The sequence below is a fragment of the Lycium ferocissimum genome, chromosome 5, assembly GCF_029784015.1.
Source record: "Lycium ferocissimum isolate CSIRO_LF1 chromosome 5, AGI_CSIRO_Lferr_CH_V1, whole genome shotgun sequence".
Classification (NCBI taxonomy): Eukaryota; Viridiplantae; Streptophyta; class Magnoliopsida; order Solanales; family Solanaceae; genus Lycium; species Lycium ferocissimum.
Window position 1 is genome coordinate 53,586,149 of NC_081346.1, and position 12,079 is coordinate 53,598,227.

Consider the following 12,079-nt stretch of genomic DNA (forward strand, 5'->3'; position numbering starts at 1 on the left):
CAGATTTTGAATACTGAAAAAGCACATATGCCATACATCAGAATCAAGCAAGCCAAAGATCATCATATTCCAGGAGATTAACACATGTAATAAGGGTTCTGCAGGTTGTCAAAACTGCAAAGAATCAGGCCTAGAACATTTCTAGCAGATTGAATAGAAGGACTTTTGGATAGGTTACAACGGTGCTCATTTTGCTGTCACATGTCCTAAGGGTCTTTTTATACAATCATTCTTGAAGGAAAAGGTCAACACTACATAGATCTGGAAAAATCACGTAAAACAGCTGAACATGAGGAACTTTCTAAAAGAATTCTATTCCATCCTTGAAGCCTGAATTTTAATTCAATGGACTGTGGATTCATAGCACCTGGTGAGAGCTTGAGGTGTCAACATGGTATCAAGTCAAGGCCAAAGGATTTGCAATCGACAAGCTTTTAGATTTCCTTTAGTTTTGATTCATGTATTATATTCCTTTATTTTCTGCATTTCTAGCTTTTGTACAGAACTTGTTTTTTAATAAAGTACTATCAGGCAATCTGCTTGGTAGTTTTGACTAAAACAAAAGTATTTATAGAACCCCAAGGTTCATTCAAGGAATTAAACACACAATGTTGGACAAACAAATTTTCTCTAAAATTAATCTTCGTAAGCCTTCACACGACTCAGATTAACTCGACTCAACAAACGAATGGTTAGATCTGAGTCTTGCTTGACTCGATCTGATCCATCCTTGTTCAACCAATGAGGCTCAAGCAAAGTACAACAACAAAGCACATAAACGGCAGATTTAAATCTTGAATAATAATTAAAAAAAAATAAAGCAAAGAGGCAATTTAGTACCGTGTTTGGAATATATTTTTGCGAAATCAAGTGAAACATTAATTTTTTCACCACAATAGACATGCAAAAGCTATGTTTCTCTGCTAAACTCTACATTTTTGCCATTTTTGGCAGAGAGAGAAAGAGGATATCGAGACGGCGCTAGGGTTTTCATGGAAGAGGAAGAGAGAGAAAGTGATAAAGAGGGGAAGGGGTTGTTTGGTTCTGAATAGGTGAAAGGGGGTATACCCCTTTATTTTCATGTAGAATTGGGCCAGGTCTTAGCCTATTTTGGGATGGACTCGGTCCAAGTCTTAAAATAAGACTGGCCCCCTTTTGTTTGTAGTGTATACATAGATATGTACACATAGTGTATACATGTGTATATATAGAGTAAAAATAGGTAGTTTTATAATCAGATAAAAATTAAATTTGATTATTGGTAATAATATTTTAATTGGAGGCAAATTAGGACATAATAAACCTATTAAAATATTTTAAAAATGGCCAACTGTGTTAATAGGTTTAATTTTTCGAATGTGGCCCTGATTGATTGTAGTCTAACTGGTTATTTCAATTATGGACATATTTGGCCTAATCAGCAAATTTTTAAAATTAAATTGCATTAATGACCTTAATTAATTTGGGCCAATGAATTTGGTTATTTCAGTTAAGGACATTAAGAGGCTAATTTTACAAAAATGACCTCAATTTCCTAAAACCATGAATTGGTTAAATTTATTGTGGCCATAACAAAAATAATTAAATAATTTAAAATCAATTTGCAATAATGACCATCTTATTGATCAATTAAAAAATTTATAGACAATTGCAAATAGTTTTGACAAATTACACAATTTTGCAAAATTAATGATCAAGGGGTGAAATGGTTAATTTATTTAAATTACTCAAACTCCTTGAATTGAAGGGAAATAAGTATTTGCTAATTTTGATTTTCTGACAATTTGAATAGTTAAATAAATGATTATTATTTTCTTAAACCAAATGCCTTCTTTTCTTTGATTAAATCTAATAAGCACCTCATATATGTCATAAAAGTACCAATTAATTTCTAAATAATTTGTGATGTCATGAAAAACCCTTTTCACCAATTTAAAGGAGTAAAATATTGACCTGAACAATTTATAAAAATTATTTAAAACCCTTTAAGGTGCATAGCTCATTTATTTATTATTCAAGGACTCTGAGTGATTAAAATAAATTACGGGAGGTCAAAAATTAGGTGTCAACAGTTATGGCCTTGATGAGTTTAGTTACAGGCTATATGATCCAATTGAGAAGAAAGTTGTGAGAAGCGGTGATGTTGTCTTCGTGGAGGATCAAATTAACCATTGAAGATATTAACAAAGCGGAGAAGCTAAAATCTTCAGGTTCTGAAGGTTTAGTTAATCTTGATCAAGTTCCTCATACAAATGCGGATGACGTTGGTGGGCTCGATGATGATGGTGATATCCAAAATCATGTTCCAGATCAGCATGTTGATGGTAATGATGATAACGATGCTGATATTGATGAGGTAGATGCTCCTCCTCATGAAGTTGTGGATGAATCAGATACTCCATTCAAGAGGTCTACTAGACAACGTATTCCTTCTTCTTGTTGTTATATCCCGTATTTTGTACATCGGGATAATCCAAGTCAACCACGATAAGTTAAGGACAAGACCATTCCGGGATACGAAGTCGAGATTTTAACCACAATTGTGTTTTAAGACATAAGTGTTCATGATATTGTGGTATGGAATATTAAGGAAAGTTGGGGTTGAATGTTATTTTTGGAAAGTAATTAGTTCATGAAAAAGAAAAAAAAGAAAAAGAAAAAAGGGGGGCCATGTGGCCGGCCACCTTGGTGTGGGCCATGGCCACATGTTTGGCTAATACATGTAATAAAAAGATGACTAAGTCATCTTATTTCATCATCTTTACCTCTTGGAAAATTCAAGAAGCTTGGAGGAAAAAAAAAAGAGAGAAAGAGAGTGAGAAGTGTTCGGCCATGGCCATAGAAAATTGAAGACCAAAAATCCTCTTCAAAAAAAAAAATTTCTTCTAGCAAATTAAGCAATTGGAAGGTCCTCTACAACTTGGAGTAGTTGTTGGGACAAACAAGGCATTCAATCTTGCAAGAACAAACTTTAGCCAAGTTGAAGAATCAAGTGAAGAAGGTAAGGTTCAATCTTTCTTTTTATATGTTATGCATGGTTTGTGTATGTTGTGAAGTGTGAAAATGAATGAAATTCATGAAAATATGGATGTTGGAGTGGAACCGTGGGTGTATGGGTTTGGCCGTGTGGTGTGTGCTATGTAGGAGTAATGAATTAATTGTATTTAGCATGTTTGCATGTTGTCGTAGTGTGTAGAAATGGATGAAAGTCATGGAAGTTGTGTGTTGAAGTGATGGCCGAAATTGGATGGTTTTGTATGTTAAGGAATGAACAAATTTTATGTGGTATGTTAGTTGTTATCGTCATAGATTCTATGATAATAATGAAAGTTTAATGAATCAAGTTGAAGTTGTAATGGTTGCGGGCTGATTTGGAAGTTAATGTAATTCTTATGTAGATTCTATATTTACGACGATGACATTGCTAACGTGTAGATTGTTGGTGTAGTTCATGAGTTTTGGAAGAAAGAAATGTGTTAGTGTTGTTTATGTTGAGTTGGGGAGATTTCGGGTAAGGTGGTGGTGTGGTTGGATTGTTTGAAATATTGTGTAAATTGGTTAAAGTGTCCTTGAATATTGTTTGAATGGTTTTGGATTAGTAATTGAACGTATGAGCATGAATATTGGTTTGAATGTAAGTGGTTGAATTGAATATAATGAATGTTGTTGAATTATGTAGTAAAGGGTTACTAATGTTAGAATACGTTTGGAATTGATTATTGATGTTGCTAGTATGTTGTTGGTATGGTTGTTGATGAAATTGGCCGAGTTGAATTCTCGGGGTTGTTGTATTTATAGGGGAAATGCTGCCCAAATTTCTGTAGAATTTGGTGTTCACTTGGAATCGGGTTCCTAAATGCCTTTAGCTAATGTTTGGTATTTAATGACGTATTGTAGATCTTGGGAAGTCCGCGACGTAAGTTTGGATTAGCTTGGAGAGCGGACGAGGTATGTAAAGCTCACCCTTTCTTTCTTTGGCATGTCCTAGACTTAAGGGAAATGTCATACGAGCCTCGGGGAAATTCTATTCTTACGATCCGAGCGTGTTTACGACTTTCATTCACCTCTTGTTATTACCCTTCTTAATGTAGTCATGTTATGATCCTTGTGTCCTTTGTATGTTTGAATTTCAAATGTTACATAAAAAAATTTGTTCTTAAAAAAAGGGTCTGAAACTACGAACGACCGTAACTTTCACAAAAGGGCTCAGATCGCTTCGATATGCTCGTATGAAGTTCTATGACGAGTAATGCCCATAACTTATATGGACGGGCTCGGATTGGTTTAGTATAGGTCTACGGTCCCTCGGATTTCTTTTAATGAAGCCCTAAGGATATGATATTCAGAACGGATTTGCCGTGACCCTCGTTTGATACTCGATTGTTGATTTTTTACTTATTTACCGAGTCTGTAATGATAATCATGTTTTGATTTTCGCAAACTATTTTACATGATTCTGATACGTACTCGTGATGTCTAAAGTTCTATTCGATGTATTCCCGAGTGACATTCGGGGAGACTCGATTTGATTATTATCTTGGCTTTAACTTGGGAATTCATTTTGATCATTCCATCGAGTCTGTAATGATGTTTTATGTGCATGGTTTCTCACTACTCTGCTCGTGCGAGCTGTTATTACTTCTTTCACTGCGTCCCGGGCCAGGGCATGTATTCGTGCAATTCCACTGCATTGTTCACCGCGTCCCTCACTAGAGGGTCGGGGCACGTTATATATATATATATATATATATATATATATATATATATATATATATATATATATATATATATGATGATATGATGATATGGGGGAGGTGGCCAGGATGGAATATGATGACTCCATTCACCGCGTCCCTCACTAGAGGGCCGGGGCACGTTGCATGTACATGTATATGATGATTTTACTTACCGCGTCCCTTGTTAGAGGGCCGGGGCACGTTATGCTTGCATATGTACATAATGATTTTATATTTATGTCACTCAGTCTATTTACGATTTTGAAATGCATGATTTATGTTTCAAGGTAAGCTTTACGAGTTTCTGGTTACTGTACTACTTTTTTGTCCTCCTTATGTCTGTATGATCCTGTTTACTGTATTTCATGCTTTACATGCTCAGTACATATTCCGTACTGACCCCCTTTCTTCAGGGGCTGCGTTTCATGCCGCGCAGGTACAGATACTCTGTTTGGGTGAGCCGCCAGCGTAGGGTTCCTACTCAGCCATTTTGGAGTGCTCCCTTGTCCGGAGCCCATATTTTGGTACAGCTTCTTTTGTTGTATATATGTTTATGTCTATTCAGGGGTACGGTGGGGCCCTGTCCCATCATATGATTTTGTTATTACTCTTAAAGGCCTGTAGACATAAATATGGGTTGTGGGTAGCGGTGTTCAGTGGTGTTTGCGTTCTGTATATTCTCAGGCTGTATATATGATGTATGTATATATGCCTGCGCGATGTTGTGCCTCTATGTACGTATAAGTTCTTATTATGTTGACTATGATCTGATTATAGTTGATAGGTGGGTACGAGTGCCCAGCTCGGGCACTAGTCACGGCCTACGCGGCTGGGTCGTGACACTTGTTATGCACCTAATGAGTAAGTATTACTCACGGATGAGGGAGAACCTGAATGTTATAAGGAGGCCTTGGAAGATGAGCACAAAGATAAATATATTGAAGCCATGCAAGATGAGATGAAATCTCTGCATGAGAATCATACTTATGAGTTGGTGAAATTTCCTAAGGGCATGAGAGCTTTGAAAAACAAGTGGGTCTTCAAAGTTAAAGCAGAAGAACACAACTTGAAGCCCAGGTACAAAGCTATATTAGTTGTTAAGGGATTTGGTCGAAGGAAGGGTATTGACTTTGACAAAATATTTTCTCCTGTTGTGAAAATGTCCTCCATTTGTACAGTCCTTGGTTTGACCGCTAGTCTTGATTTGGAGATTGAGCATGGATGTGAACACTGCTTTTCTTCATGGTGACTTAGAAGAAGAGATTTATAAAGAACAACCTGAGGGCTTCAAGGCAAAAGGTAAAGAAAATTATTGTGCAAACTTAAGAAGAGTCTCTATGGATTGAAGCAAGCTCTCAGATAGTGGTACAAGAAGTTTGAATCTGTTATGGGGGAACAAGGATATAAGAAGAATTCTACATATCACTGTGTGTTGGCACAAAAATTTTATGATGATGACTTTATCATCCTCTTCTTATATGTGGATGATATGTTAATTGTGGGCAGGAATGTTTCCAAGATTGACGAGTTGAAGAAACAGTTGAGTAAGTCTTTTGTAATGAAAGACTTGGGTCATGCTAAGAAAGTTTTGGGCATGAGGATTACTCGTTCGAGAGATGAAAGGAAGCTTTACTTGTCACGGGATAAGTACATTGAACATGTACTGGAGCGCTTTAACATGAAGAGTGCTAAGTTAGTTAGCACACCTCTTTCTAGTCATTTGAAATTGAGCAAGAATATGTGTCCTACAATAATGGAGGAGATAGAGAGAATGGCCAAAATTCCCTATTCCTCTGCCATCGGAAGTTTGATGTATGCAATGGTATGCAATAGACCAGATATTGCTCATGCAGTCGGTGTTGTTAGTAGGTTTCTCGAAAATCTAGGGAAAGAGCATTGGGAAGCTTTGAAGTGGATACTCAGGCATCTAAGAGGAAGCTCAGATGAATGCTTGTGTTTTGGAGGATCAAATCTAATTTTGAAGGGCTATACAGATTCTGATATGGCAGATGACCTTGATAACAGAAAATCCACTACTGGATATTTGTTTACTCTTTCAGGGGGAGCTATATAATGCAGTTAAATTGCAGAAGCGTGTCGCACTATCTAAAACAAAAGCAGAGTATATTGTGGCTACCGAAGCTGGCAAAGAGATGGTGTGGCTCAAGAGACTTCTTTGGGAATTTGGATTGCAATAAATGGAGTATGTTTTCTATTACGACAGTCAGACTGAAGTAGACCTGAGTAAGAACTCCATGTACCATGTGAGAACAAAACAAATTGACGTCAGATATCATTGGATTCGTGGTCAGGTAGAGAACGAATCATTCCAGGTCAAGAAGGTTTAGACGAGTGAAAATCCTGCAGATATGCTGACCAAGGTGGTACCAAGAGACAAGTTCGAATTGTGCAAAGAACTTGTCGGCATGCGCTCATCCTAGAATCCCCGTGTAGCCTCCTTCAGGTGAATGGGTCTGGAGGAGGAGATTTGTGGGCTCCAGCCCCCTATGCATGATTTAAGGGATATGTTTTCTCCTTTTAAAAAAAAATGTATGAAAACGATGCAGCATTTTCTTTTGGCAGACACCATATTTGAAGAATTGGCACCGCCCAATCAATGCCAAGAAGAAAAATTGACACTCTCCATCCCTATAAACAAGTAACCCTTGATCCGTTTACATACACACCAACCTTAGAAAAATACATTTGAGTATTTAGAGATCGGAGTCAGGTATACCATAGACTGCGTAAGAAAATAGTTTGTGAAGAAAAATAGAGTATGAGCGATATTGTAGTGAGGTGGGAAAACCAAGAGAGTGTTATTTCTTTTGAGTGTGTAGTGGCCTTTGGAGTATTTATACTCGTGACTAAACAGTGTAAAATTTCTTACTATAGTGATATCAGTTGCTCCTCTTGGCCTATGGTATTTCCCTTATTCAAAAGGATTTTCACATAAAATCTTGGTGTTGTTATTTCTTCTTCTAATTCTTGCTAATTTAACCATAACTTAGTGTTCCGCGTTTATCACTAATACCGTAAATATTATTTTTATGGGTATATTTTATTCCCAATAGCACGTTCATTAAGAAATTTAATTAATGTCATTAATCAAAGGGTGATTTGACTAAATTATCCCTATGTCTATTCCCAATTTTTCTTAAAGGTTGAAATGGTGAACGTTGGGTTTTGGAAAATTATTCCTCCTTCTGTCCCAATTTATTTGGCACACTTTCGTTTTTAGTCTGTCCCAAAAGAATGATACATTTCCTTAGTTGGCAATAATTTAACTTTAAACTTTACCTTTTACTCTTCACGAAATGATTTATAACCACGCAAATATTCTTTGACTTGTTTTAGACCATAAGATTCAAAAGTCTTGCTTTATTTCTTAAACTCCAAGCTCAGTTAAACTATATCACATAAATTGGGACGGAGGGAGTAATATTAATTAAATTTGAAAAAATTTAATTAATAACCTTTTGGACTTTAAAAAATTCAATTATTTTGGAATGGAGGGAGTATTATTTTCCGCCACCAAGTTAAGGCTCATATCTTCTGAATATTATGCAGGGGCGGACCCGCATAGGGTCAAGAGGGTTCAAATGAACCCACTTCGTTGAAAAAAATTGATATTTTATATAGGTTAAATCCTGTAAATAGACAATATATACATATTTGAATCCACTTAAACACAAGATGATCCTGCAGAGTGATGGTTTTGTGGGTTCAAAATTTTACGAAGGTCATGAGTTCAAAACTCAGCTGCACCACTCTACACAAGTTCCCGTACATAGTGTTTGTTCTTGGTTTATTCTTCTTGTTCCTTTTTCAAAAAAAATAATAATAATGATCTACTTGTGTTTTTTTTTTTTTATTACTCAAATTTCATAGGATTAAACTGCTGTCAATTTTAGTTCAAAATATAAAAAAGTTTCTACAAAGTGAAAAATTATATTATTTTTACCTAAAATATGCAAGTGCAATCATCGAAAACTTATATTCACTCTGTCCCAATTTATATGACACGTTTTTCTTTTTAGTGTGTCCCAAAAAGAACTTCACCTTTCTATATTCAGAAACAATTAACTTTATGCAATGATTTACAACCACATAAATATCTAAGACTTACTTTGGAACACAAATTTCAAAAGTCTTGTTTTCTTTTTTAAACTCCTTCTCAAGTCAAATGATGCCACATAAATAGAGATGGAGGAAATAGCTAATTTGTTAGTTCATCTTATATTAGTTTATGCTATATTGCATTGAAATTGTTAATTTACTTTATAAACAATTTTCTCTTATAGTTTGTAATAGTGTAGTTTAAGTAACAATTTATTCTTTATCAATAAGAAAAAGATTTTAGACTTTGTCAAATTTCTTAGTGTTTAATATATTTTGTAATTTGGGTAAATAGATTATTTTGTTAAAGTTTAACAAAATGTAAAATTCATTGACGTAACGTTGTTAAATTATTAGCATTTTTAGCTAAAATTATTGGTCTTTGTTAAATGTTTTAAATTTCTTCCCCAAGTTTTTTTGAGAAAGAAAAAAAGGAAAAAAGAATGCCGTTCTCAATTATCTAAAATTGTTCACATTTAATTTTGTGGTAGTATTATGAAACTCACACCCCCCGCCCCACCAAAACCCCCAACAAAAAAAAAAAAAAGCCTTGAACAATCTCACTTGCCGGTAGCATATTTATTGTTGATTAAAGTTATTTTTGAACCAATTTGCATAAAACTCTAGGTCCGCCACTGATATTATGCCAATGTTATCATATATGTTTTGAGAAGTTATCCTATTTTATGCATATTTAGGAAGTGGACTGTTGCACTAGACTTAATTTAGGGGTAACGTAGAATTCAAGCATCATTGTTTGATCACTAGTATAAGAATTAGATTTTACATGCATGTGGCGACATACAAAACATAGGCTCAAAAAACTTCGCCACAAAAAGTCGTCTTTCATAATTATTTTGTAATTGCCAAAATAAAGAATAAAACCACCAAAATAAAAAATAAAAAACAAGCCACAGAAGTGTTGGAAAAGAAGTCTCCAAGAAAAATCTCCAGGGAAAATCTAATTTCAGGTATAGAGTAATTCAATTTTCAAGTTTTTTGTGGTACTAATTTTCGATCCTTTTGAGATATTTTTGTTCCGGGATAAGTACCATAATATCAACAATTTTGTAAGCCACAAGCATAACATTGTAACGACCCTTTTAGTTGTTACCATAAAATTCCGAAATATTCGCAACCTTGACATGTTGGACCTTTTCAGTTCGCTAAGAATTTTTTACGGACATCTAGCCTAGTAGGACACGTTGTTCAAGTAGGAATTAAAATATCGAAATCCGGGTTGGGGACCCAGTCAGGCCGCCCCAACGAGCACAACCCCGCTGAAGCATAGGTGGGGGTGGTGGCAGCAGGCCGCTGAAGCAGCATGGTTGACGCTGAAGCAGTGCCGCTGAAGTGGTTGGTCGACCGCTATAGCAGTGACGCGCATTGAATTCTCCTATTTAAGAGTTCATTTCGGATTTGACCCCATTTTCTCAAAATTCTAAAACTCAGCCGCCCCTCAAGCCTTTTTGGGAGTTCAAATTCAGATCTTCTTGGTAATAGTAATCTTCCTAACCTCTCCTAATCTCTTCTTTCACATAGCTAATTGTTCCTAAGTTCTTCTCCTAGAAACAAATGAAAATCGGTGTCATCAATTTCTAGACTTAGAAGGTCAAATGGTTAGCATGTTCATCTATGGATTATATTGGTTCAATCTCTCATGTTCTTCACCCTAGAATGGTTACCAACTTAGATTCTCATCTTCTTCCTAAATTGTAACTAGGTTCCTTCCATAAATCTTGAAAATGGGTTTCTAAGGAGTAGAGTTAAAAAGGGTGACTTTACTAAGCTAGTAGCTTAAGTGACTGACTTTATTCATGAATGGAGGTTAATAAATCGCTTAGCTTTGTGATGATGGGAAGAGAGTTCATTTAGTGGTAAAGGCCTAGAAAATCTAGAAGAGGTCTAAATTTCCAAACTTACTTTATTAATCCGAACCTCTTATAAGTGCTCTAATGGTGATTCCTATTTTTGGGTCTCATGATGGTTTCAAGTTCCTTCATGCATATTACGATGTGATGAATGAATTGAAGATCTACGGATGTTCTTGGCACCCGCTCGGCCTCAAGGTAGGTTATGGCTTCCTTTCGGTAGACTCCGGTTAGATTTGCATATTCATGTATTAGAAGAAACGGAGAATGCATGTACAGGAATTTGAGATTTGGGATGAATTCTTATGATGGTACTATTATGTGATATATGTGTTTGGGCTTGTGGCCTGTAGATTTCCTAGGATTCTTATATTGGTTCCCCTAGAGTATCGGTGGATTTTAGGTGACTTGGAGGTAGTTGCTAATACTTGCTTTTTCTATGTTTCTTGATGAGAAATTTCCGCAAGATGCACCTAGTTGGTTCTATATTATAAATAGCGGGTCGTTATTGATATTGAAACGAATAAAATGTACCAAACATCATGAATTGATTCTAGACTGGTATTATTGAGGTCTTGTAAGTAGAAGATGGTATTATAATATGTTAATGTTGATAGGTAGTAACAGAAACGAGGTGATATTGTGTGTGACTAGTCTGTGTAGATTATTGGAGACTATTGGTATATTTTATTCATCATTTTGTGGTACCTCACTTGTTAATGTTTGATACGAGGATAGTATTCTATATGACTTGTGTAGTCTTTCATGATATTGTTGGCATACCCATGCTTGGTACTTGTGATATTTATCTGATTATTGATGTTGACTCATACATTGCACGCATTCTCGTCCTTCATGATATATTGTTGATACACTGATGACACTTGAGGAAACAGTGTGATGAGTTGGGTTCATTTTAGATGATAAGTGACGTGAGAGTCCGATATTCGATGCTTGCCCCGAAATCGTGGATTGAATGATAGCAGTTGCCGAGGTTTGTGCCGGAGCCGTGAGGTACATGGACTCCGCCGGGCCCCCCATGAATTGTGCTACCGAGACGTCGATACTTCCGTCCGGAGTACATGTGTACACAGCATTGCATTGCATTTGCATTCTTACATCATTGCATTGCCTTGCATTATGGCTTATATTGTGATGATCTGGTGATTTACTTGTGTTGTTGGTTCTAGATTGGATATATTGAGACTTGACACGATTAGACTTAGTTGTTAAACCATAGGCTATGATCTTGAATTATTCTTATTGAATGTTCGTTGTTCCAGTTGTAATTGTTGGTTTTCTAAAAATTAGGTGATTAATGAGTATCATAAGGACGAGTTAACTTCTATACTA